General features: G+C 34.9%; 1 protein-coding gene across 2 annotated transcripts in view; it reads left to right on the forward strand.

Moving 5' to 3' along the window:
* Positions 1 to 27,899, forward strand: part of LOC138700155 (luciferin 4-monooxygenase-like) — a 232,850-nt gene that overhangs the window by 85,523 nt on the left and 119,428 nt on the right. Inside the window, exon 1 of one of the 2 annotated variants that reach the window (XM_069826544.1) lies at positions 15,570 to 15,809. The exons of the other annotated variant lie outside the window; for it this stretch is intronic. The gene's annotated coding sequence lies outside the window, so the exon portion shown is untranslated. Of the gene's footprint in view, positions 1 to 15,569; positions 15,810 to 27,899 lie in introns of those variants that run through there. 2 annotated transcript variants of the gene reach the window in all.

Raw genomic sequence — 27,899 nt, forward strand, 5'->3', positions numbered from 1 at the left:
ACATAATGCAGAAAGTTCAGCAATTGTGCAAAGAAAGAGACGATTTGATAGGCTTTGTCTTTGGTTATGTGTCAAATCTTCCGCTACCACACATTCCTGTCCAAAAGATTTTCTACTACCGCCAGCTGTGGGTGTACGAATTTTGTATTCATAATTTGAAATTGGGCGAAGCATACTTTTATTCCTGCCATGAGGGTCTTGCTAAAAAAATGACCAAATGAAGTATGTACTTGTTTGTTGCACTGCGTCATGAAAAACCTAACTTCTGCTGTCAAGCAGTTGTATTTGTTTGCTGACAACTGCCCTGGCCAAAACAAGAATAATACCGTTCTTAGATTCTTGCTAACAATGACGCATCTTATTCCAGAGATACATTATTGCTTTCCCGTGCATGGTCACTCATTCAATGCATGTGATCGCGTCTTTAGTGTCGCAAAAAAGGAAAATAAAACGAGAGGACAGGATATATGCTCCAGAGGAGTATGAAACTTTGATACGTTCATCGCGTCTGAAGAACAACTTCAGAGTCATAAACCTGGAAACAGAAGATATTCTGAACTTCAAGTCGTGGTGGCCAAACCACTACAAAAGGAATGTTACCTCAGTGTGCTATTATGGTAGCAAAACAAAAGTGAAGTTTTAAATATCTATGTACAGCCACTTCACTTTCCGTTGCGATTGTCCCGGAATCATTGAAGCCAGGACATCCATTGATAACCTCTCTTCAGTACAGTTTTCACTGCCCAAAGGAGGATGTAACGCAGATCTTCCAGATCAACAAGCATATAGTGAACCTGTTCCAATAAACAGGAAGAAACTAGATGATGTAAAGAAAATTCTGCAATACATACCTGACGAACACAAACCATTTTATGACACTATCTGCCAGTGGCCAGCAAAGGATGGAGAAGATAAAGATGGCTGAAATATAACTACCATTGTCTGCATTCGTGACTGTATTTTGGGTAAATTGTGAATAAACGTGTATGCACAAAACACTCTTTCATTGATATCTAACGCACGAAACATATAACCTTGCATAACATGACCATTCCCCTGCAAACAGATGGCTAGTGGTCTCATCAATGTCATCAGGTTCGAAAAGGGGTCATCTCCAGTACGTTTAAACTGGATTACTGACCACACTCAATGTCTAAATTAACTTGTAATGGTGTATATTGTTTCACCCTGGAACCCATTGCTTCGTAGCAACTCCACGACATCATGCTTAAACCTTTTGTATAGTAAAACAGTTTTTTGTCTCTCCTGAACAATTTACTTTTCAGGACATGACCCCTTTTCCAACTCAACGATTCAAATGCAGTAACAGAAATGAGGCCACAACTTTCCGCCATAAAACCAGATATAAAAAGCAACTGAAATCTTAAGAAACGAGCACATTCATCCCATTGAACAGAAATATTGGATACTTGCTTTCACATGTTTGTTGATTATTAAATAGATTACTAATAAAATAAAAATATATATTTTATGTCATAACGAAGATTTTTTTTAAGTTCTTATAATATTTCATAGTAACTGATTATACCATATCTATACTTACTGATGCCGGACTTTTGTCACAACCAAAACGTGCCATGGACTTTTGGTCACAGACCTTTCGTCACATGGATATTTTGTCATTGCATATTTTATATCACAAGGGCGAAAATTCCATGCGGTGCATATCTTCATCCTTCGCGAAATAATATAACACGATAGTTTGAGTATAGAAGAGTATTTTATTATTGGTGCAGGTAAACGTGAATTGGATACTATGTTACAGAGAAATGAAGGGTATACTGTTGTTTAATATTCTCCAGCAAAATTGTGCTCGAGTGTTCCCGTTCTCGTCTCTCTATTCCTGATATCTTGCCATAACTCGTTCGATCCATTTGTCGAGATTTGAGTATTTTTTTCTTATATTCGTGGGTAAATGCCCACTTTCAGACCTTGAAATATCACGAGTGTTCTCCGCAGTCTCATGCTGGAAATGTTCTATCAAATGAGCCGTTCAGAGCAAAAGTGGTGTAAGTCAAAATTGGGTAATGAGGTTTAAAGTAAAAATTCTGTAAAATACAACGCAAAGTAGCAATTAAGATGTCCTTCTTGCTATCCCCTGACTACTAATAGTTTAAATAAATTGAATATTAATTGCTACTTTGCGCTGGTTTTTACAGAATGTTTACTTGAACCCTCATTACCCATTTTTGACATACATCACTTCTGCTCTGAACGGCTCAAATGGTGAAGTGATGGATGGTGCCGGCCTACCATTCTGTTTATTCTACTGTGCCAGGCCTTATAGGTATTGGTTGTACGCGAAGTTGTAGATTAGAAGGTCTCGTTCGTAACAATTTCATGTAGTCTACTAGGTGGGAATATTGGTCTTCTATGGTTCCTACCGTGACATCTACGAAGAACATAGTTCAGTTCAAGAAAATAACAAATTATTTGCAGGCCTTCTTCACAAATTTCTTCTCTCAGTATCTCGTGCACCTCAGGGACATGCTGTACAATAACGATGGCTAAGGCAGTGATAGAATAAAACTGTGTCCGAATTTAAACATTTTCTTCGGCCATGAACTGAGCCATCAAATCTTCAGTTTGTATTCTACACCACATACTTTGTAAGAAATGCAATAGACATCCAGTAATTTGTGAGTTAGGGGAAGCGTCAATCACAGCTGCTATGGCAGAAGATAGTTGAAGACTTGTCGCTAGCTTTTCTGAAACCTTTTGCTTGATAACACGAAATATTTCGCCATACGTATTTTTATCCCTTCTTGTCATCGAAGCAAAACTACTGTGAATAATGAACCTTGTAGCTTGCAATGTATACTGTATAAGTGGGTAGTTACTTTTGGTGAAATTTTAAAAAGTTCCGTCACAAAACCAATAATTTGATCTGTATAATACTGTATGTCTATGTCTATCTCCATTTAATATCATTTCTCATGGATCTGTGTTACAGGAACATGTCTCAAACGTCTGGATTTAGTGTTCTTAATTATATCAGGTGAAGAATATAATGCGTGCAGTTCTGCGTTGTGTAACTTTCTCCATTCACCTGTAACTTCATCCTTCTTAGCCCCAATTATTTTTCTAAGTATCTTATTCTCGAACACCCTTAACATCTGTTCCTTCCTCAAAGTGAGAGTCTAAGTTTCACAACCATACAAAACAAACGGTAATATAACTTTTCTGTAAATTATAACTTTCAGTTTTTTTGAAAGCAGACTGGATGACAAAAGCTTGTGAGCCAAATTTATAATTTCAATAAAATATAAAATGTAAGTTTTTAACAATGTAGTGCATTATTAACCCAGTTTCAATTTTGTAGTTATACCCACTTCTAATATGTAATAATAATAATAATAATAATAATAATAATAATAATAATAATAATAATAATAATAATAATAATAATGACATAGTCATCTTAAATTAACAAGCCATGTAGCCACCGGTGTAGCTCAGTCGGCTAAGTCGCTTGTCTGCCGATCCTCGCTTGTGCGTGGGTTCGATTCCCACTTGGGTTGATTATCTGGGTAGACTTTTTCCGAAGTTTTCCCCAACGGTAAGGCGAACATCAGGTAATCTATGGCGAGCCCTCGGCCTCGTCTCGCCATTACCATCTCGCTATCATCAATCCCGTCGAAGCTAAATAAATCGGTAACTGATATAGTGTCGTTAAATAAGCAAGTAAAAAAACAAGCCATATTCATATACTTGGAAGTCCACTGCTGTGGAGTAACGGTTAACATGTCTGATCGTGTAACGACCTAGCCCGGGTTCAAATCCTGGTTGGGATAAGTAACCTGGTTGAATTTTTTTCCGGGGTTTTCCCTCAACCCATTGAGAACAAATGCTTGGTAACTTTCGGCGCTGGACCCTGGACTCATTTCGCTGGCATTATCACCTTCATCTCAATCAGACTCTAGATACCATCGCATCGTAAAATAAACCAATAAAAATTACACTTGGCAACGCTACAACAGCAGCATATGGTGGTCCGATTGCATAAAACAGCAGAGGATACATTTACTAAATATATTTAAAATTTCGTTTCTAATGACTTTGTAGTAATTGAAAAAGCTTATGAATGATATCAATATGAAAGTGATTAATTATCTATACAGAATGTCCCAGAAGGAATGTAAAATATTTCAGGAAAATGTAGTTTGTGTTAACCTACATCAATTAAACTTGATTTACCTGTGTCCGAAATATAACGGTTGAGAAGTTATTAAGGGTGAACTTTTAAAAGGTGAGAGGCATTACAAACGTAATTTTACGCTTTAGAACATTGTAATATTATACATTATTGAAAATTCTGTATCTTGTTTTGTTTCAATAAGTTTATTTCATAATTAAATGCAAACGTAGTAAGAAAATAAAATAATTACACAAGACAAATTACTAAGGGTTTCCTTCTTATGGATTCCATGAATTGTAAATTCATATCAGATACCGATACCGGTTCTCTGTCCGACCTCAATGAAACACTTGGTCGCTTGTCAATTTCAGATAATATCCGGTAAACACGGGAAAACACACAGCTAGATGGAATCCTTCGATTGGGAAAACGTCGTCTGTGTTCCTCAACAGAAGCCATCATCACAAAATCCTCAAACAAAAAATATGTCTGAATATTCACTATGCGAATATACGAATTAAATGTCAAGTGAACGGGTATTCAGTTGTGTATGTTACGAAAGCGTTACCATGCTCAGATGCCATCGTGTGCAAAACATCTGACGTAAAACGTCAAGTATAGTATACGAAACCGCAAGACGTCCAGTATTCCCCCCCTTAAATTCTCCTCACCCGTTAGATTTCGGACATTGATATATGCGGTTAAATCGATTAAACCCAAGCAACATTATCCTGAAGTAACTTATATTCCTCGTCAGACCATCATCATCATCATCCATAGCGCTACAGCCCGGATCGGGCCTCGGCTTCCTTAAGAATTCTTCTCCATCGGTCTCGATCTTTAGCCACCGTCCACCAGTTCTTCACTCCAAGCCTCTTAATGTCATCCATAACACAGTCTATCCATCGTAACTTTGGCCTTCCAACTCTTCTTCCTCCAGCAATCCCATGTTCCATCACCTTCCTAGGTATTTCACATTCATCCATTCTCTTAACATGCCCTGCCCATCTCAGACGAGCAATCTTAATGGTTGTTATTATATCGGGAGACTCATAAAGCTGGTATAATTCGTTGTTATATCTTATTCTCCAAGTTTCACCATCCCTTACAGGTCCAAAAATCCTTCGCAATATCTTCCTTTCGAATGCGGCCAATCTAAATTTATCCCTTTCGCTAAGAGGCCACGTCTCTGATGCATAGGTAAACACTGGTTTTATTAGGGTCTTTATCTACTTTATATTTCAAAAGCTGGTCAGTCAGGACTTTTAGTGCACCTGGTCTATACAAGGATAATACATTCCACGTGCCAATCTTTAAATCGTTTGCCTTATTCTTGCCATGTCGCCATAGATTTGACCGTCCGGCTTTTCCTTCTTTAGGTTTCTGAGCAATGGACTTTTTCCGGGGTGGGGTTGCTAACCACTACGCCCAACCGCGCAGCAATCCTGCGTGGACGATGATTTTCTGTCTGGGTTTTCTCCCGTAGCTGGCATGTCCCAATTATAGCGTCAGGTACTCGCTTTTCCGCCCTTACATGCTTAGCGTTACCCAGGGGTCACGACGAGGGCGTGCACCTCGTCAGACACTCTGTATATATTTTATTTCAAAATTAGGAAATATAAACACAAACCAACATGTCACTTTATAAATCTGTCATTGAATAAAGGTTATTTCCCACAAAGATTAAAAATTGCAAAAGTAATACAGTATACAAAAAATAATCTAAAGAAAATATGAAAAATTATAGGCCAATTGCATTATTATCGGTATTTTCAAAAGTTATAGAGAAGGTTGTACACAATAGAATGACAATCTTTATTAATAAATTCAAGATTCTATCTAATGCTCATAATGGGTTTCAAAAAGAAAAATCAATTAGCAATGCAATTCAGAATGTCATTGAAGAAATATATGAAAAATGAGACAATGGGGAACAATGCGTAGGAATTTTTCTTTGTTTATCCAAAACTTTTGATCTAGTTGATCATTCTATTCTAATTAATAAAATAAGTTAAAAGAGTATGAAATAAGAGGAACTCCACTAAAATCGTTTGAATTCTATTTACAATAGGAAACAACTAGTAGAAATTGAATATCTGGATAACACATCAAAAGGAAACAAAATTAGGCAATCAAATCTACAAAATATTAATTATGGAGTCCCATAAGGTGCAATAGTAGGTCCTCTGCTATTTATGTTATGTATTATCTAATGATTTAGTAGAATGTTGTGCTAATGTGAATGCTAAATTCCCTATTTTTTGCTGATGATACTAATATGTTAACATCTGGCAAGAATAAACAGCAGTTCCAAGCAAACATGAAATTTATTACAGAAAAGTAACGGCATGGTTTGAGGAAAATGGATTACTAATCAATAAATTAAAAGTATTGCAATTGGATTTCATCACAAAACAAATAGAAACGTAGACTTTCCAGATGTGTAGTATATTTAGACAGCGATCTAATAACAATGCAACGAATATTACAGGGTCTTTTAAAAAAAATGAACCTATTTCATTAAGCTATATTTCCCGAACAGACAGTAGTACAAGATTGCAACCAAGACACATGTATTTGACTGAAGTAGCAGTTTTGTTCCTTCTCCTACAAGTGTTCAATATGACCACCACCCGTAGCACGGACCACATCAAGGCGAGAGGGGAATTCCTCCCAAACGCGTTGCAGCATATCACGATTCACCGAGTTGATCACACGTGTTACCCGCTCTTTATGGTCATCCAGGATAGTGGGTAGTGGCGGAACATAAACATTGTCCTTGACGTATCCCCACAGGAAAAAGTCGCAAGGAGTGAGGTCTGGGGGTCTTGGAGGCCATCTTTAGAGAGCACGATCCTGAGCACTCCTGCGACCAATCCACCGTTGAGGCACTGTTCCATTAAAAAATGCTCGCACTCGCAAGCTCCAATGGGGTGTTGCTCCATCTTGCTGGAAAACGAAGTCAAGTGAGTGCGTTTGCAGCAAAGGAAAGAGCCAGGTTCGTAACATTTCGAGATAGCTTTGTGCTGTGAAAGTGTCGTTCTGGAAGAAGAAAGGGCCATAAACCCTGGCGTTACTCACCCCACAGATCACGTTCACCTTAGGAGAAGCTCGTTCGTGTTCAATTGTTTCATGTGGGTGTTCGGTTCCCCAGATCCGAACATTGTGACGATTGATATGGCCATTGATGTGGAAAGTTGCTTCGTCACTAAAAATTATTCGTGAAACGATGTCATCATCACCTTCCATGTCCAACATCGCAGCACAGAATTCCATCCGTTTTCCCTTGTCAGCATGTGTCAGTGCCTGAACCAGCTGCAGACTGTACGGTTTCATGTGTAGACGTCTTTTCAGAACACGCCAGACAGTGGAACCGCTCATCTGAAGCTCACGGCTAGCTGAGATGTGGACTTCCGTGGGCTCCGCTGAAACGCCTCTTGGATTCTCCCCACGTTTTATTCTGAAGTTCGCGGCCGGCCAGGGGTTTTTCCCTTACACAAACATTCATTGTCCTTAAACTGTTGGAACCACCGTCGGATGTTCTTGGGAGAGGGCCTGTACTGCACTTTGTTAAATCTCCTACGGAAAGCAAGTTGCACTGTGACCACAGAATTGGTCCTCGTGAACCCAAGAACAAGCTCTTTGCTGAAGTGTTGCCAGTTGCCATTCTGAGACTCACGCAGCAAATGCTGTGAATAGCAGGTTGGGTTGGGTCGGGAGGAGGGGGCACGACAGAGCACTCCACCGGCAACTATTCTAAACTTCAAAATACGCTCTTTGTAATGACATGCCACTCGTTCCGCTGTGTTACTTGCGTACTGCCATCGCCGGCTGCTATATACTCCGCCTTCCCATTTAGCAAGCAGCCTGTGTTAAATAACGAACCTAGCGTAGTGCATGATTTTGCCACTACAGCGCTGAGAGAGTGATACTGTCAGAGTCCGTGGATATACAGAGTAGCGCAATCACCGAGTCGGCCGCCATTGTTAGTCCTTTTCAACACGCTAGAGATAGGAATATTTGAAGTAAAACTCATATATTTTTAATTTGAAGGCCAAAAACGTCTAAAGGATCTTCTCACATTATAGAACATTATTGTCAGTCAACATACTAATGTAAACAAACTTCATTTGATAATTATAATAGTATAAATATACATTTAAGTGTTCAATACACTCCTTCATAAACGTCATAGTTGTAGGTATTACAGCAACAAGAACTTAATAAATTATAAGTAACAAATTAAAACAACAATGTTTCAAATAAAATAACAATAAATCTAAACGTTTGCAACTACATTCCTCGTGCGAACTCTCCGGCTTCCGCATATAAGGGGACACTATACTGAAACTTCGCGAAGTTTATTAGTATTAAGAGTTCACAACAGTGAAATCCATAACTACCATACTTACAAAGCTAGATTCATCAAACTTTTATCACTGATATATCTGCTTAATAGTGACAAGTGTACAAAATTGCATCCGCCTACGATACGTGGTTTGCATTTTATTAATTATTTTATTAAAATATTGAACCGCTTTATATAAAAAGTCGCTTGCACTATAATGGACATTATTCTTAAGTGATTTTCACTTATATGGATCCTGACATACATGGAATCAAAGCTTACTATAAGGTTTGGCTGTAAAATTAATCAGTAAATTACTAGAATTTTTTTATTATAAAAAAAAAATAAAAAATTAATAGCCATAAAATTTCCTAATAATTTACCCATTCGCTGTACAGAAAATTCCAATAGTAATGTTTGTTCCAATGTATATAAAGAATCATATAAGTGAATATCAATGAGAAATAATGTAAATTGTGACGCAAGGGACTTTTTGTATGAAGCAATACACTATATAATTAAGTTATTAATAAAGTGCAAACCACTTATCATAGAGAGAGACGAAAGTTTGTACATGTGTTATTATCAGGCTTCGAGACTTCGGACCCGATAGAGCAGTTCAGTGGGAAATCCGCATAACGGCGTACTGAGTATAGTGGTAAAGCGTACAGTGGGTGGGGTACTATACAATGAATGACAAATTCGCAAAGGAAAACGCTCTGGATTTGAAGGTTCTGACGAATAATTTGGTTTTCATACAAACCTATTTTCAAACTGTGTCTGAAACTATTACACGGTTAGAGAAGTCAGAGCAAGAGATGCCGGAAGCCCTCAAATTAATTGAGAAAATGATGCAGAGAATTAATGAGACATCAAGTACACCAGTTACTGAACGTGTAAAACAAAAGTGGAAATCAATTTTATGTAAAAATAACGGATATGGAACATTGTGTAACATAAACAGCAAATTAGTGGACATAGAGTCACTCGAGAATAAAGGACTGTCTCTTAGCGACTGCAATGATGTTAGGTTTTTTCGTTTTGCTCCTATCACGTCATGCGGCGTAGAGCGCAGCTTTCTACAGTACAAACTTTGGCAGATAACCGAAAAAGATTTACGTTTGAGACACTGAGAATGTATCTTGTTGTACATTGCAATTCGGTACTGTAACTGCACTTCCTAAAGACGACCAATAGGATAAATGAAAAAATTAAAATTGCTACATGTTTATTTCCACCATTAACACTGTGTATAATTAAACACAAATGCTTATAAAAGACAGGAGAATAAATGCTTTTTATATTCTTTTGACATTTTATCATTGTGTAATGTATATTTACTTTCAGAATGTACATATATGTGTTTCCCCATACTACCGTAGTCCACTCTAAATAACAACGTTGTTACCTGAACACATCTCTATCTACCTGCAGCGAGTAAACAACCTATAGTGCATGCACAGTAAACTTATTGTATCTGGTCCAAAGTCTCGAAGCCTGGTTATTATCAACCAGATATACTACTGATAAACATTTTGTGAATTTAGCTTTAAAAATATGGAAATTAGTAATTTCAGTATAATGTCCCCAAGGATACACTGACGCGAGGTTTTATCATTTTTGGTTAAAAAAATCGTTTCTTTGTTTTTACCTTTAACAATTCATTTTTGGTCCAAAGATGCACTCTGCCAATTTTCATGACCATACGACCGGTCTATCAGCTATTTAGGGTCACGTTTTTAAAAGGCTGCGGGCTCTGACTGTTAATTTAAATACTCCGTCTACGATCTCCACTCTGAATTCTGTGACCATTTTGGAAATTACGCTCTATTTCATACATTATTTATTATATTAGATTTCCGATTGAGCCAGTGTAGCTTCTCGACTTCTCGAAATATTTCTTCATAGAATCCAACAGGTGTTAGGCCTACTTCAAAGGCTGCTTTCCTTTAAAATATATTCAGTTGCAAAGGAGAGCACAACTCTTGTCTAAAGGAAAATTCCACTTGTTGCTAGTAGCCATAACAACGTGTTTTCCATGCTTGGTTTTTGCTTGTGATACAAGAAATATTTGCAAGTTTCTAACAGTTTTATTGTTAGTGTTATAATAGTGTCTACAGTCTATAGTGATTTGTAAATAATATTTATCTATTATAGTGTTTTCATAAGTATAATAGTTTTTTTAGTCACCTTTATTTACTAGTGTAGGTTAGGTGTGCACAGCGTGGTAGTGTATATAAGGGTAAGTTCTGTATATAATATGCTAGGTCTATATGTTTCAAAATGCCTAGAAAATAAAAAAGGCAGAGACCTGGTTCATTATTATCATCCAAAACTTTGAAGTGAATTGTCTCCACTTTAATTTACTGTAAATTTTGCATTGCTAAAAATTCTACTCTTTCTACGGATTTTGTACTACGTGCATAATTTTTTGTAGAGTTTTTTGTTATTTATTTATTTGATGTCGTTTTAGCTTAGGAAGTCATATCGCAAAAATACATAAACAATTCTTACAGTTTACATAGAGTTTACTGTATTACAATAATCATTAGAGGAGTTTTTGAATATGTTCTTAACAAAACTTACTATCAGGATTATACCTAACACTCATATTTTTTGTTGTTGCTGTTGCTTAGTCAAATGTCCGAAGACATGTTTGAATCTCATAAGTACCACCAATAAGGCATCATTCATGAGACAACTAGGCCAGGAGATAATGGGGTAGGGTGGCCAGTTCCTTTCTCCCTCCAATGTATACTTCGCCGATTAGCTACATATTCTACTAATTAGACTTCATATGCATACAAACAATTGTTCTTCCTCTGACACATATCGTCAAGTGAGATGTACTGCCTGATAATATATATGCATATCAGCCAGAATATCAATAAAAGTTATTTTAATACTATTTTTTTACGCTCGAGTTGAATTTTTTTCCGTTTTTATACTTTTAGTGCATTAAATATTTGTAATTATTTTTTAGTAAATTAAAAGGAAAATTGTATAGTAAGTTTTGTTTCTGAAGGTCTGACAAGTATGTAGAAAAAATTTGGCCATAATAGTAGCAATTTTTGAAAACCTAAATTTACACAATTTAAAATTACAAATTAAAAGTACAAAATTTCAGAGATCTACCTAGAATAATTTAGAAAACTGAAATTTCACATCAGTCTAACTTTAATAGGGTTTCTAGTTTCTACGGTCTCTGCATTTTCCAATCGAGCCAAACAATACAATCTTGTCTCAAGAATGAATTCAGAACTTCACAAATATAAGATGTCATTCTTGCAAATAGCAAATAGGATAAAATTCAGAAATGCTTAATTTGAAAGGGAGAAGACGGTAAAAATTTGACACTGATCCTAATTGGTACGTGATTTTCATTTGTTTTATGTAGAAATATCATTGCTGAAACAACTTAATTTCTAGATTAGTTTTATAAAAATATTTTGGGGCCCAATTTTTGAAAAAATAAATATCAAAATACAGTCATTCATTAATCTCACAATGTATGCTCGCTTAGGTAGCGGATCGTTCCTTTTTATATTTATAGTCACTTCTTTCCTTTTTCCTTATTTCTTTCACCTTGTCACAGAGAAAACAAATGTGCGCTTTTTTCAGTTCTCTGTGAACAGTTCTGAACACAGCAGCATTGCATTTTTTCGCACTTAAATTACATTCTTTCCCTATCGTTCCTTTTTATATTTATAGTCACTTCTTTCCCTTTTCCTTATTTCTTTCACCTTGTCACAGAGAAAACAAATGTGCGCTTTTTTCAGTTCTCTGTGAACAGTTCTGAACACAGCAGCATTGCATTTTTTCGCACTTAAATTACATTCTTTCCCTATGCAACTGTATACTGCATAGCGCGCGCTGGACTAACAATGGCGGATTTGTCGGCATTTGCCGGCTCAAACGATTGCGGTACTCTGGATATCCACGGACTCTGGATACTGTGGACCAGGGGGTAAAGTTAAGTAATTTCAGCGAGCTACTTTATTGGAATGTGCAAATTATCGAATGCGTGAAATTAACACATTGTTAAACTCTGAAAAGAAGAAGTTACATCCTATAATAATATTATTTATCAGTGAAAGTAGCAATCGGTGATGCCGCCTACCTTAAGTTAACTAACTGTTCTTTTCCCGCTCTTATATTCTCCTAACACATAACAATATACTTTCGAATTGAACATATCTCATAACGTCAGTATATTTTAAGGGAATTGCATATAGGTTATTTTATTGTAAAAATACCTGAATATTTCCCTCTCATTACTTATAGGTTTTATGGAAATTCTACAATTGTTTATTATTGCGTCCCTTCCTGTAAAAGTGACAGTAGGAAAGTTAGTTAGAGAGGTCTCATTCCACGAGTTCCCTAGCCAAGATGAACTTAAAGAAAAATGGCTTAAAGCAGTATCAAGAGCAGATTCACGTTCATCAGTAGTTTGTAGTATGTGATCTTCATTTCCGTAAGACAGATTATCATCCTGGATTAAAAAGGAAACAGTTGCTAAAGAACGTGATTCCTTCAGTTTCTGCGTCTTATCCGTCTTAAAAAATTTCAGAAAACAAACAAGAGAGAAGGCAGATAACAAAACACCCCATATTCCCCCCTAACAATAAAAGGAAACGTAGTTCAGGCGCTTCGGATGAGCCTGGAGTTTTTAGAAATGATGCAGACACCGATTCTCATAAAAATCTTTGTTGTATCGGCATTCAGACGTAAAGTCGTATGGATGACAAATTCCTCCAAGCACAGAAAGAGAAAAATAAATTAAAACTTAAATTGTGGCGCGCGAATAATAAGATTCGTCAGTTAGAAAGGCAATTGCAACACACACAACATAAATTGAAAAATTTCGATAACTACTATTACTATTCGCCTTCGCAAATAATTACAAGTAATGAATATAACCATTCCGATGCGAGATATAGTTTCCTTTTGGAACAAATGCTTGAATTTGAGAAAACGTCACCCAGCTGAAGAGAATACACCATCGAACAATGCACAATGTGGGAATTTATATCTCCCAAAGGATATCGGCATGTTAGGACAATATTTTGAAATTGCTGTCGAAAAGCACTCTATCCCGATATTTAGGCAACACGTGTTGTGAAACTGGAGTTACAGATCTCGTGAAAGAAAGGTTAATCACTGAATGTCAACAACTGAATCAAGCTGAGCGAGCTTGTTAATTAATAGTCGACGAGATGGCAATAGAACAGCAACTACAGTATGACAAAGAATTGGACACACTTTTTGGGCAAAAGAACAGTTTTACTCCAGAATCAAGCAATGTAGAAAGATATGCCATTATACCCATGGAAGAAAAAGTAAATTATGATATTTTAGCTAATTTTTTTTTTTTTCATTTGTGGCATTTCTTCAAAATTGAAAATACCAGCTGCCTACTTTTTTACAAAGAGGATTTGCATAAAATTACTCTTTCTGTTATAAAGGAAGTGGAAGTCTGTATAATTGACATATTACGTTTGGTTTCAGACAATCACAAAACCAATGTAAATATGATGAAACGACTTTGTAATGGCAAGTCTCTAATATCAGAAGTCGTTCATCCTAACGATCAAAACAGATCCCTGTTTGTTACTTTTGATCAATACCACATTTTAAAAAAGTGTGAGGAATACCTTCCTAGAAAAAACAATGCATGATGGTGATAAAGAAATAAATGGACAGCATGTAAAAGATCTGTATGAGTTGCAGTCAACTCAGGTAATTAAACATGTTCCATTCCTCACTTGTAAGCATGTATGCCCTAACAACCTGGAGAAAATGAATGTAAAACGTGCAAACGATATATTTTCTTCATCTGTAATTACAGCCCTTTAATATCTTAAAGAAAACTGTGGACTAGAGAAGGCATATACTTTTAAAGAGTGCGGAGGACCAATTCACTTAATGAAAAGCATTCAGGAGTGGTTTAATATCCGTGATATATGTAGCTTTAACAATTAGCTCGATAAGGACAAAGTTCATTTTTTATGTCACTGATGAAAGATTAATCTGGCTAAAAATGATTTTCCAGCCTATCTTAGGAAAATGAAGAAAGAAAATGAAGAACGCGCCTCAGGCTTCTTAAACAATGAGACATACGAAAAAAAAAATTCTATTAACTACGGCATCAACTGCGAAATACATCAAATATCTGTTGTCAGCAGGGTTTGACTTTGTATTAACAAGATGCTTCAACAGTGATTCAATTGAAATGTTTTTTCAGTAAGCTAAGAAGAACTTCCGGTAATAATGATATGTTGGATTCAAGGGCTGTAATATTGGCCTTGAATAGGATACTCAAGAGTACATCCCTCTCTTGTAAAAGAATTATAGCTCAACATAGCGTTATAACAGCTACAAGCGCAACCTCAATCCAAGCTCTTGTAAGTTTTCCAGACGCTGGCGCTGTAAGAAATATAGGCCTACTGGAAAAATTGAACAAAGCGCCATGTAAGAACGAATACATAATATATATTGTAAAAATGCCATACTATTATAAATGCACGCTTAAATTTGTTCTTTAAATTATTGGTTACCATACTTATATTATTATTATTATTATTATTATTATTATTATTATTATTATTATTATTATTATTATTTGTAGTGGTTAGCTTGTCTGAGAGCTAATCCAGCGGATTTAATTTTTCAAGCTAGCTATTGCTATTTTATTGATATTAATAAATTTTTTTATTGTTATTAGTATTATAGTAGATAATTAAATTTTAGTCTGAATTATTTACTTTCTTCCTTTTCAGCATCAATAAAATTTGCTTCATTGGCTTATATTGGTGGATTCATAGTGAAACGTGTTGTGAAGGAAGTAGTTTGTGAATCTTGTCCTGATCTGCTGCAACACACTACATTCAGTTCTGCTCTGCTGGACATAATTTTCGAGCAAGACACATTATATTATCCGTCTGAGTTGTTAGTATAGTGATTAATATTATTGAGGAGTTTGTTTGCGAAGCCGTAAAATTTGTAAACAGTAAAGTTTGTGAAACATTAATACAGACAATACTTCCTGTTATGAAGAAATCAGTTGTACTAAAATCCCACCAATCTAACGATTCAATTCATATTGAAAATTTGGAACACATTATCTTGAAAACTGCAATTTCAATATTCCTGAAGAATGTTGCTATTGAAAGAACGGAACGTTTTGAGAGGGTGAAATACCTTAATTCAAAACCAATAAGCAGGAAAATCTTGCGTATCTTCTGGCAGATTTGTGTTCCTGCGGCAACAGTGTATCACTCTGTCAGTGCCTCCGTGGAGAAGGTGAGTACTAACAGTAGTTCGCATGTTTCCTTCAATTGGAAGGGCGGAGTATATAGCAGCCGGCGATGGTACTGCGAAATAAAGCTTTGCAATCGGTTCATTCTTTTTGAAAGACCCGGTACATTTCTTGGCCTGTTTGTAAATAATAATCGTGATTGAGGGTCACATGTTGACTTTTTATAAAAAAACTCTGTAAGATATGTTTTGAAATTTACATCCTCAGATCATCTGTGAATATTGATACTTCTTATTTTGTTTACTTTAATTCTTTATTGTCGTATGTATATTATTTGGAGAAAATCTGACATTGTTCCAGAATATTTAAAATTCAGAAGAAAACCATAAAAATTATGTTAAATATTCCCAGAACACAAGCTGTAGATCTTATTCAAAAATTCTGAACATTGTCACTGTATCATGCATTTACAAACAGTATATGAGATTTTGATTCATGTTCACAAAGAACTCCACAATTTTACCAGAAATGAACACATTCACCATCATGATAAAAGAAAAAAAGTCTAATTTGCACCTGTTTGGACACAAAAGTTCTCTTTTTTAAACACGTTTTTATTACAATGGCAGATCTCTCTTTAATAAATTACCCGGAACTATTAAAAACTTAAATGCACATGTTAAATTCAAGAAAGAATGAAATACATTTCTTATGGATGGTTGTTTTTATTCAATACAAGAATATATTCAATGTTAGTTTTTACAATTAGTAAATGTTGTTAACTTTGTACTTACATTTATTAACAGTAGGTAATAAAAGTTTGATAGATAATCTCAATGTGAGAATACATTAACTATTAGTTTTAGGTTTACTGTGTGAAGGTTTGATAATTTGTTTTGACTTAATTTATATAGGCCTATGTGGCATTTCCTTTGCTTCTATATATATTTAGTTGTGTATTTAATATCATTGTATTAATGTTATAGTGTCCACTCATTTGTCAATTTTATGCATAGTGTTATTATATATTACATTTATTTTTATTTATTGTCTTGCTAATGTGTATTACTTTTAGAACTAATTCCAGTTTTAATTTCTTTTGACGTGTCCAACATTATCCTGTATGATTCTTAGGACGAAATAAAATACATACATACATACATACATACATACATACATACATACATACATACATACATACATACATACATACATACATACATACATACAGTCCACAGCTGTGGAGTAACGGTCAGTGTGTGGCCGCGAAACTAGGTGGCCCGGGTTCGAATCCCGGCTGGGGCAAGTTACTTGGTTGAGGTTTTTCCGGAGTTTTTCTTCAATTCAGTATGAGCAAATGCCTGAGATATTGATACAGCGTCGTAAAATAACCCAATAAAATACATACATACATACATACATACATACATACATACATACATACATACATACATACATACATACATACATACATACAATATGTGCACATGGCATAGAAAAGTGACACAACTAAAAAAAATAGCGATTTTGAATTAACAATATAGAAAGACGCAGAAGATTATAACGCACAACTGGAAGAAACGACATATATCTACTTTCAATATTAATGGATAGAGAACATTTGTGTCACTTTTCTTTTGGGCAGGATTTGAACGCCCTGAGTATGAGAAAGTGACATTTCTGAGTTCGATAGAGAATGATGGTAATTTTTGTGCCGAATAAACGACACTTCTTAATTTTTGACATTCTTTTCTGTGGAAGTTAGTAACTTTTTACATTGTTAATAATCATAAGTAAAAAAGTGTCGGTTTTAATTGTTCAGAGTAAACATAATTTCCTTCCGTTCTTAGTACTATTTTTAGTTATGACTAGAGAGCGGATTTTAGGCCCTAAAATGTGGCATTTTAGGCGCCTAAAATAGGATCTTAAACTCCTTTATTTAGGCTCTATAAAATAAAAAATAGCCTCTTTTGTTAGGTTAGATTAGGTTAAAAATAGGCTTTTTTGTTAAAGAATGTCACAAATATAAGATTCAACATTTATTTAATGCAAAATTCTGCGATTAAAAGAAACTTCCACACATTTCACATTTTACAAGGGTACACATGTATACACAAAATGAAGACATTCTGTCTTTAAGTTAGTGTTTTTCATTCACCGATCACATTTCCATAGTTTGCTTCACAGTAGATGATCAGCATCTATTGTGGCTATTGTGTCGCTCACTGCTGTACTTACAAATGGTGAGAAAAAAGGAAGGGGTTGTTATCTGTCTTGGAATGTAGGAGAATGCTTATTTAGGTACAACCCAGAGAGTTTGTGTTAAATTGCTGACAGACAGAGCAAGCTATAATAATAATAGTAATAATAATAATAATAATAATAATAATAATAATAATAATAATAATTAGTTCCATAGTAAATCTACTGACATGAGCCTGTCGCATTTAAGCACACTGAAATGCCATTGACCTGGGCTTGGATTGAACCCGCAACCTCGAGCACAGAAGGCCAGCGATATACCGACTACAGTACCCAAGCCGACTGAAAGTTGGAATTTTAGAATTGAAAGATTGTAAGAATGAGAAGGGGTGGCCCAGAGGTACTTCTCTATTGTGTTGTTCACTTCTAGGAAGGAGTTGATGTTATCCGTCTTGGAATGTAAACGGTACAGGATGTTGAGAAAAACAGTAAACAGTTACGAAAAATGATGCAAAAATAAAAAAAAAACTTAAAAATAGGCACTAACGTCGAAATAGGCATTTTAGGCACTATAAAACCCCTTTATTTATACCTATATTTCCATGAAAAATGTAAATATTAAATCATAAGCCTGTATGTATCAAGGAAAAAATAAGTTTTTGCCTAAATTCTGCTCTCTAGTTATGACACTCTTCTTTAAATAAATTCGTCACAGATGTACATTTTTAATAGTAACGTTTTGTGTTATGACACTATTCCGTAATGAAGATACTGTATAGCGTAAGTAAATTTTCAGAACTTTATTTTAAGTTGTGACAATTTTGTCAACAGTGATGAAGAACTAATTTTCTGTTAACACTTTCATTGAATGAGGTCACGTAATGCGTAAAGTTAATAGCAAGTTGTTCTAAATTTATTTATGAATATGGATATTATTTCAGAGTTAACAATGATGCCTATAGAAATACTTATGGTACAAGCAGCTCTGTCTGGAATTATCTTAAGAACGGAAATAGGAACAAACCATATAGAGGAAGTGGAAATTAAGAAAAGCAAAGAAACAAATTATAACTTCTGTGAGGATAGGAGAATAGAAGAGAAAGTAAAAGGAGACAAGACTGAAGAAATTTTTTTAATGAAGAAACACAATTAGAAATCTGAGAATATCATACGTGCTAATCTTGATAATGAGAGCAGCTCTAGATAGAAGGGATAAACGTAGAGGTGTAGTAATGAAAAGAAAAGGTGATGATAAAGCGTAGAAAACAGTCGGAATGCAAACCGAATCTAACTTCGGAATTACAGTACCTTGTGTTAAGGTCAAAAAAGTAGAACGTTATGAATTTTTGGTTAAGAGTTCGTTTGATGGAGATATAGATGATTCAAATGCTGACTCTGATTTCGACTGTTCTTCCCAGACTACTGTATATTCTGTATCATCTGAATCATCAAGTGAGTCAAATTATGTCCACACTACACGTAGAGGAGACGTACAGGATTCTGAATGTAACAATGGAAGGGGTCAGTAGTGAAAAATGAAAAATAATGACCTGCAGAACGGAATAAATAACAAAAAAAGCATGCAGTCTGTAAAATCGTGAAAAACATACCCTCATCGTCTTCAGGCCAAGAGAATTTTCCAAAACAAAAGACGCGTATGGCAAATCTTGTGGGGAGAAAAATGTAGACTTCAGTGTTCTCAAAAAAAAAAAAAAAAAAAAAAAAAAAAAAAATCGATGACCAGAGTAAAGTTATATTTGAAAAATACTGTGGACTTCAATCAATCCAATAGAGTGTTCTTTTGTTAAAACATCTTACAAACAAGGCCTAATAGTAAACAAGAAAGTAATAGTAAAGAAAAAGAAATGTCATCTGAGCAACAAAATGTTCATGCAAATTGAACCAAGCATATCAAAGAAAAATGAAAGTCTCACATAAGTCATAATGTCAGATTTATTAATCTGACATTATTGACTCTCATAGACTCTAATCACATACCCAAAGCATATAAAGACTCTTATAGTTTAGTGTTCAATTATAAAAATGGTCAAATCGAGTGACATACATGATTAAAAAGTGATTTTTTTTAATAATTTCTCAATTATTTTTTGCATAAATTTGTTAATTTATGTCTAAGTAGGCCTACTTCTATTCGAGTAAAATGAACTAATTAAGAAATTCGTTTCTTATTCTTGTAACCAACATAAATAACAATGACAATAACAAAATTAATAATAATTATTATCATATCAATAATTTTACAATTATTTGGCACTGCTATTACCATTATTACTATACTAATGACATCAAAATCTTATATATAAAAGTCAATGTGGCTATGTATGTATGTATGTATGTATGTATGTATGTATGTATGTATGTATGTATGTATGTATGTATGTATGTATGTATGTACTCAATACAAATCTATACGCTTTGACCGATATTTGCCAAAGTTTACACATTTAACCTTCATAACCCGAAGAAGAACATAGGCTACATTAAAATTGGACAGATGGACATCAAATTATTGAAAACAATAAAAATTAGAAAGAAATGAGGCATGTGTGATATTAAAATCTCCTATTCTACAGTCAATTATCTTGTAAAAGCGGCCATATTGTTATTGAAATATTAAACAAAATAACATTAAATTAACATTATATAAATGAGGGACGATTTCTTGATTGAATGTGTCATGGGCGGTAATATACAATATAAAATGGCATAACACACATTTTGTTTAATTTTTATAAATTCAAAATCAAACATAATAGATAGCAAATGTGAAAGCATTTATAACACTTAAATTCAAGCACTTCAATACGTAACTCTCTGTAGTGTTGTGGTAAGATGAGTGACTTTGATGTATGGGGACCAAAGTTCGAACCTGAGCTCAGCTCCTTTTTTATTATTTTGATAATTTATTTACATTATTTTAGATACGTTATTTTATTTTAACCCGCCATAAAGGGGGTTTTACTACATAGCTATAATTATGTGGCGATATCTCTTAGAATATCCCCAAACTCTAATGAATAATAAACCTCCCTCTCTCTTTCAAGCAATACTGCTATCTGTTAATACAACGTTCTATCTCGTCATTACGCTTGAAGATGGCACAGAAACAATAACTCATTGCCCTGGTTCGCATAGGTTATTCTGAGTATGCTACTCTCCGACAGGACTTCGATTGGAGAAATGTCATTTTCTCCGACGAGGTAATTATCTCCAATAGCAACGATAGTACTGCCCTAGTTTATTGTATGAATGGCCACCGATACATGAACGCTTCGTGAGACGAATTATTAACAAGTCGGGTTGCGTGAGGGTCGCGTGTTCGGAGTGGATGTCATACGATGGGGCAGGACTTCTGGAACGCATCCACGGGCTGTTTACGGCAGAAGTCTACGAACACATTTTGGCAAATGTAATGAACCCTTCCGCCCGAAAACGATATCCAGAAGGAACACTTTTCTTTCAGCAGGATAATCATCCGATACACACCGCCAACCGGATTCAAAGATGGTTTACGTTGAGGTGTGATGTCGACCCAGTCGACTGGCTTCCAAATTCACCAGATATGAATCCGATTCAAAATTTGTGGGCTGCAGTCAAAAGGATCCTACGCTCTAATTGGGCAGAACAACCATCCGTTCGGACACCTGAGGAATTGTGGGACAGAGTTCTAGATGCGTGGGAGGAGATGGCCAAGAATTTAAACCTGTTCCATAATCTTGTGGACTACATGCCGCGCAGAATGAGGGCAGTTGTTGATGCAGGCTGTTTGTGGACGAGATACTAGTCCCCACCACAGGCCTTGTTTTGTTAATATGTTAAAAAATTGTTTGTTTTTGTTAATTTAATTATTTATTTGTGTTTGATATGAGAGTTCATTCTCCAGTTCAGAAATGTTATTTTCCAAATGCAATATTTTGTTATATGCTTCTTGGAGTTCTTTTTGCAGTTTATCCTTTACTGTTCGAATTTTAATAACTTCTTCATTTACTTTTTCTTCAATATTTTCACTTTCACCACATGTATTTGATGTGCCTGGTTCCAAAATTTCACACAACAATTTTTTCATGTTTCTTAAATGAAATCTTGTGTCACGTTCGTCATTTTGGATGTCACACTGTTTGTTACTTGGCAACAATAAATGAGGTTCTGCCGAATTCTTTAGTTTCAATTTTGATGTTAACCCTAATAATTCTGCTCTCAGATCGCGTTCATAATCAGAATTATCGAAATAGTCAGAACAAATATACGATATTTCAGGTCTGAAACTATCTGCTCTCTTACACAAATACACCCACCTTTCATGAACAGCCTATGACTTTGGAAATCAATGGCAAATTATGTTTTTATCACCACAATTTTTGCTTCTGTTTTTACATGTCGCTACTGCACAACTGCAAGGCATTTTTTATCAATTAAATTCTTTTACACTCACTACTCTTTTACATTCACTAAAAAAACTGTACTACACTGCAAGTTTGGCAAAGTAAAATTAAAAACGTAAATTATCCTTTTTATCACCACAATGTTTTCCTCTGTTTTCACAGGTTGCTACTGCATAACTGCAGGGGATTTTTTTATAAATGAATCCCTTTTACACTCTCTAAGAACACTGAATTATCGAAATGATCAGAAAAAATGTAGGATATTTCAGGTTTAAAAGATCTGCTCTCTTACACTGTACAACTGAACTGCAAACTTGGCAAATTAAAACTAAAAGAACTTACTAGGAAGGGTGAGGGTAAAAGAGAAATCGACTCAACTTTACGATTTGCCCCCTATACTTTGACATATGAAGGTCTGCCAATATATGTTTTGTACTACTTTCTCCAAGAAATGAAGTGTCATGTCATAAATATCTCTGATGCATTGCTTTCCCTTTCCATAGTTAAAGGCAGAGCCTATTCTATTTTCCTTACTACGAGATTGTTTTGAATACGCGAGCAAATTAAAGGTCCCAGCCTTGGCGACAGATGACGTCACGAGCAGTGTGTCTGTTCATGATGGCCAGTACCTTGTATTCTATTTTCCTTGGTGGAGACCCTGTCAGATATTACAATACGAATTTTCAAGTACCCTTGTAGCCTCCTTAAATGCAGTTCGTTGGTCATTTTAGAAGAATGGGATAAACGAAATAATAAATAATTTAAAATTATATGATACAAAAGATAAAATGAATGAAAAACAAAATTACATAAAAATAAATAAATAAGCTATAATAAAAACACAAGAATTAACAGGAATTTCAGATGACAGGACAGCCGAAAGAATATCTGAAGTTGTATTTGATCATTTAGAAGAATTTAACTGTAGCAAGAAATTAATTGCGCAAATGTACGTCAGAGTATTGGTAAATTTCTGGCAGTACAATGACTTAGGAGCCCGGGTTAAAGCTACGTATCCAGAGGCTTTCTTTACAGTATCTTATGCATATAACTTAAATTTTAGTGTTGCAAGATTCTGTCAAATGTATTAGGATGTGCAAAATTTTCTTCAATACAGTCTCTAGTTTTGTATCATTCTTTTCTCAATCGTCCAAAAGAATTCATGCACTTGATATTGTTCAGTGCCCTTTCCCTCCTGTGGCTCCATCTAGACAGGTGGCAGTACAATAATCGCTTGTTGAAATGATCTTCAATAACAGGGAAGAATTAATTAAACTGTTTGATTACATTACCGAGAATGTTACGGTGTTTGACTCAGAAACAAGATATTGTGCAGCTGGGTTTAAGAATAATCTTGTTAATTTTGAATTTAACTTTCTAGTGCAAGTGTTTCGTCTAAAAGCGCATATTGTCTCCGAATTCTTTAAAAAAAACCGTTTGACATATTTCATTGCCAGAAAAGAATTGATGAGTTCAAACAATTCTTAAGGAACTTGTATGACGATTTCGACACCTTGTGGAATCAAGTACTTGAGTCTAATGAATGCAATAAAAAGAGGTGGTAAAAGGCAAATTGCGTTCCTGACGATGAAACTGCATACTGTCATTATACATATAAATAATTGTTAATTTCTTGGTCCATATTCAGGAGAGATTCTCTGGTATTCACCATTTGCAATATTTTGGTCTTTTAGAGTTCAACAAATTTGCAGAGTTCTTCATTTTTTCATCAATAGCCTTCTTAACAATCTCATTATGGTCATTACTTTGATCATTAGAGCCTTAAATCTGAACATTCATATTATATTCACAGTTCACCCTTGTTCAAACTAGAGTCCGTGTCAAACTTGTATGGTTATATAGTGACTAATGACTTCAGTGATACTTTGCCTGAATTATTAAAACTCGTTAAACTTGCATTGACAATTTATGATACAAGCGCCTCAGCCGAAAGGAGCTTTTCTACGTTAAAGAAACCCTAACTTCTGTGATAAAGTGATAAACATCTTCGCAACTAAAAAGGAGATGAAAATCGAACTTCGCTACAAATAAATTGTCAATTCCAGAATGATGAGTCAAAGACTAACATAGGCCTACTTGTATTGATTTTGCATGCTCTATTATTATTATTATTATTATTATTATTATTATTATTATTATTATTATCATCATTATTATTGAATATAAATAATAAATAAGTAATAAATAATAATAATACTCATAATATTAGTTTCTGTCTTGGTCATTAGTCGTCAATCTCATATCCTACATACAAAAAAAAATATCACGAGTCGCCACAGGCACATCCTTCAGGCCAGTTATAGGAATTTCATTGTTTTTAAAACGTAGGCCTACTTACTCCTAAAGTTAGGTTGTTATAAATCACAGTACTACGTCATACTACACTGATGCCAATATCAACTTACTGTTTCACTGACATCACAGTTTAATTTGTACAGCCACACACAATCATAATTTCATTTAAAGAGCCATGTTCACATACATAAGTGTGTTATCAGGTTGTCTGTGGTTGTCATAAAGAATCCATCTTTTTCGTCAAAGTGGTTGATGCACAAAGCTGATAAAGAGGTAGGATAACAGTCTTTTCGAGATACTAATCAATGCTTGTTCTCAGTTTTTTCTTTGGGAATGAAAAAGTAATTAAATGCTTGCCTGATTTTAATATACTATCGTAGTTAGACTTGCATATAGGAATGCAATATTGTCTGCATATCGTGGTTAGACTTGCATACAGGAACACAATATTGTCTGGACATCGTAGTTAGACTAGCATACAGGAACACAATACTGTCTCGACATAGTAGTTAGACTTGCATACAGGAACACAATATTGTCTGGACATCGTAGTTAGACTTGAATCCAGAAACATAGCATCGTCTAGGCCTCTACACTGTTTCCACTCGAAGTAATGTATCACTCCGCCGCGCACGTGAAGGCTATTTTTTTTGTAGAATCCATATCAACCTGCCAGAATAATTGAAGAGTCGCAATTATAAGCTATTTCCGCGTTATTATTGTTATTATTATTATTATTATTATTATTATTATTATTATTATTATTATTATTATTGGCCCAACATTGCCAATTTTAACAAACGCATGGTTGTTAATTCAAGGTGACTATGGTAATAATAATAATAATAATAATAATAATAATAATAATAATAATAATAACAACAACAACAAAACATCAAACGAAAGAACTGGATTACAAGGGTTTCGTGGTTACACTATAGATTAAAATGTGTTTCCGCAGTGGAAACATTTGAGAAACATTGTTATTATTGAGTACTAAGCATGTGCTTTACTTTCCACAAAATAACCTAGAACTATTCACCTGTTGTACGTAGTAATGAATGGTTGCATCGCCGCCATATTTTCCACATCAGATATTAAGAGCGAACTGATCACCATTGAAATGTAAAACACGATTGTTAATTATGCCGAAATATCACCTCCTTCGACAATAATCTCTAGGCTATCTCCATTGGCACTAAAAATACTTCTTCCCTTGCTGGTTCAATCCAGGTCCCCAAACACCCACTGTCCAGAAATTCTAACTTCTACTAACACTAAAAATGCTTTCTTGGTGGTGCGTTCCAGACCTCCAAACGTCCACTATCCAGAAATTTCCACCTGAACCTCTCGAGTATTAAACTTAAGTACAGGTTCTTATGTGTCATCAGCACGTGCTATTATGGCGGCAAAACATCCATTCATTACTACGTATACAGAAAAAAATTCTATGTTATTCTGTGGAAGGTATTGAGTGTCGGAATGTAAAACCACGTGCTTTGTACTTTATAGGTCTACTATCACAGAGAGCAACTGTTAAAGAAAAAATTCCTCCTTTGGTCCTAGGTCTTCTTTAGAATTACCAAATAACGTTGTGTGGAATACAAACATAAATGTTCCATACAACGTTCTTAGGGAACCATTTGTGGAGTGTCGTTTCAAATCGTATTAAATGCAGAAAAACAAATTTTACAGGAAACGTAGAAAACGTTTCACGGCTAAGATAATGGAAAAATTTTAAATATCTTAATGTCACTTTTTAGGCATTGTGAAATGACACCAAATGTAATAAACACTGACACTGATTGTTTAATCTATTGCATGGTATTGTCAAGTGAAGTTTGCACTTAATACGTTTTGCACCGACACAGTGTATTTAATACGTTTTGAAGCGATTTTGTCACGTAATACGATTTGCATCTATAAACCACGCTGAATTGTGCCCTGTCATTTGTCAGTTATTCTGTGGTTCTTACAGCAGCATACTACGTAGGACGACATATCAATAGTTCTTATTGCTTTCTGCTGGAAAATAGTGATAAAGAACGGCGAGTTTCTTACCTGCAACCCTTCGAACGGAGCTACCTAAAGAGACATACTTTGGATCGTGCGGCCACCCGGGTCGATCTCTAACTCACATTGAATATAAATTTTAAATAATTATGGCATCTACAGGGTGAGCACAAAGTTCCGTTATCCCCTTAAGTATCTGAAATACCTCAAATATGCACACTATTGATGTAATTCTGGTCATAATTCAAATATACAAACAAAATAACCACTGTACACCAACTGTGTATACCTAAGTATCTAAAGAGTCAGTATGTTCCCCATTATTCTCATGACACAAAATAATATGGACTAATGGGACTTTTTTCCCACCCTGTATATTTTATTCTTCAATCCTTATATATATATATATATATATATATATATATATATATATATATATATATCATTCATCGGCGAACAGCCTAATACATTTGATGAACTGTCGAAATTAAATTCACTGATAAATGTAGTGACACAAGATGCCACTTCAATAGCGCCCGCCCAGCCTGTGCTTCATTTCATGTAAAGAAATTTGGCTTCTGTGAAGCTTTATCAGTTACACAGAGAGTATAGAAAGCTAATTGTCTTGAATAATATACTTCACCTATGCTGAGTTTCGAGAGCGGTTGCAGTTGCTGTAAGTCGAAGAAAAATGACTGTGTCTCATTAGGTTCTGTTCTCATAATTTTATGGAACGCATTGGCACGAAGCTTATGTGCGCCTAAATCGACTAAGAGCCTAGTCTTTTTCAGTGTATCATCGCAGTTTCTTATTGGGAACAGCATGTGTGCGCAATAACTGCATTCATCATTGGCCGGTGTACAAAATCCTATAGCCTATTGAATTTTGTCCGAGAAATATTTGGAAAAAAAAAAAAAAGAATCTTTTTACTCTTAAGTCGGGTATTAACACTTTTATTATACATTTTGAAGAGCTTTGTAATATTTAAGTCGGAAGCCAAATAAAGTCTCTGACTTTTACTTCTATTGTAATATGATTCCTTTGCTCTTTCTTATAGTAGGTTATTTTACGATGCTCTATCAACATCTGAGGTTATTTAGCGTCTGAATGAAGTAAAGGTGATAATACCGGTGAAATGAGTCCGGGGTCCAGCACCGACAGTTATCCAGCATTTGCTCATATAGGGTTGAGGGAAAACCC

The sequence above is a fragment of the Periplaneta americana genome, chromosome 5 (assembly GCF_040183065.1).
Source record: "Periplaneta americana isolate PAMFEO1 chromosome 5, P.americana_PAMFEO1_priV1, whole genome shotgun sequence".
NCBI lineage: Eukaryota > Metazoa > Arthropoda > Insecta > Blattodea > Blattidae > Periplaneta > Periplaneta americana.